We start from the raw sequence: 2,120 nt of genomic DNA on the forward strand, positions 1-2,120 counted from the left end.
AAGATAAATATTCAGTCAAAATTTCATGTATCTACGACCAATTTTTTTTAAAGTTACACCAAAAACCAAATTCAATTTTGTGAAAAATCGATTTTGCGTAAAAATTCCCGTTTTTCATAATTTTTCTTTTGTTTTTCCCGGCGCTTTTGAAAACTACTGGGAAATTTAAAATTTGACCTCCCCAATGCACCAACGATATTCACTTTCTGATCAAACAAGATACTGAAGTTGAAAATCGTAGCATTATTTCGACTACTTATCGTGTACACAGACACAAAAAAAAAAATAAAAAAAATTAAAAAAAAATTAAAAAAAACACACATCATTGTAAAATCAATACATTCATCGTTCCACTCAGAATCTAAAAATAAAAAAACACACATCATTGTAAAATCAATACATTCATCGTTCCACTCAGAATCTAAAATAAATAAAAAAATAAAAAAACACACATCATTGTAAAATCAATACATTCATCGTTCCACTCAGAATCTAAAATAAACAAAAAATAAAAACCAATTAAACCATTAGATTCTTGAGACAGCACCTGGTCGCCTATCAAATAGGGCTTGCAAACGTTATCATAACGTTATATTTGACAAAAACCGATTGAAATTTAGGGCCAGTAGCACCGTCTACGGTTAAACTTCGATTAAGCTTAATCAGCTGATAACAGATTAACCGGTCAAATTCGGCCGATTAAACTCCGGTTAACTTTAATCAGAGACGGTGCAACTGGCTCTTATAAACGTAATTATATAACAGAAAGCGATGATAAAAAAAAAATAAATGCCGCAAAACAAAACATAAAGATTAACAAAATATGATGTATATCATTATTCATTAATCAAAAAATAACGCAAAACGCAATTTATAGAATGTCATTAAATGAAAAATAATGTAAAACGAAATATTTTAAATTCTATTTATTTAAAAGGTCTATTGGTTTCGTAGAAACATTTATTTCATGCCATCTATCTATGAATTGATTATATTAGGTACTTATGTTCCGTATCCGGGTCATTACCTAACCGCATTAGTAATTATTTTTAAATTTAATAGGTACTATAACACTATTTTAAATAACGATAAACGCGAAACTTCTATAACGTTTCGCGTTCAAAAACGATAATCACAAAAATTGGACAAAGTTTTAATTCTAAATGTCCCGTGATGGCTTAGTTTTTTTTTTAAAAAGGACACCTTCGGAAAAAAAGTTTGTGAACTGCTGACAGCTAAACTACTCATTTAACATATTTTGGTGGGTATAGATGTCGGGCGGTTAATGATTACAGACTATATTGATTATTACATATGACACACATTGAAGTGAAACATAAATTAAAATTAAAATGTTGTACAAACTATTTAATGAACAATTGTATATAATATATCCTCAGCTATAAAAGTTGAAAATTTCACAAATTTTTAGCTACAAAATAAATTAAAAATTATGAATTTGATAAATCTTGTCAACATTTAAACTTAAAATACTTATAAAAAAAAATAGTGCAAATATATTTTTTCTAACTGCAATTGTCACAATGTGTAAAGAGCCTTGTATTGAAGAGTGAAAAATGTTTTATTGACATTAATTTAAAAAAAAATTATAAAAATCCAAAATTTCATATGCCTGGGGTGTATGGAAAGAACCTCACCGTGGAACACCTAAGCAAAGATTCAGTGATATTCTCACTAATCGGCTAATTTTTCCACCACGGGGATCAGGTCTTATAGACCAAACAAGATAAAATATGCGTACCTATAAATGCTCAAAACGGATCAAAATATTTGGAAACTTGTATGGTGTGTAGAATATGCTAATATAAACATTCGGACAGATTTTCATGTATCTTTGGTCATTTTTTTTAGAATTGCGATAAAAACCAAAATTTGTTGAATATTTGCCAATTTTGCGTAAATGGCACGTTTTCCTTAATTTTTGTTTTGTTTTTCCCAACACTGAGTATTTTAAACTCTGAGCTACTAAATCGACCAACTATAGATTCATTTTAAACCAGAAAAGATACATTTTTGTGATTTTAACGTGTTCCGAGCCAGGGCGTCCGCAGGGGGGGGGCAAGTAGGGGCAGTTGCCCCTCCCTTGGCTTTTTTTCTGG

The sequence above is a fragment of the Acyrthosiphon pisum genome, unplaced genomic scaffold (assembly GCF_005508785.2).
Source record: "Acyrthosiphon pisum isolate AL4f unplaced genomic scaffold, pea_aphid_22Mar2018_4r6ur Scaffold_21861;HRSCAF=25100, whole genome shotgun sequence".
Classification (NCBI taxonomy): domain Eukaryota; kingdom Metazoa; phylum Arthropoda; class Insecta; order Hemiptera; family Aphididae; genus Acyrthosiphon; species Acyrthosiphon pisum.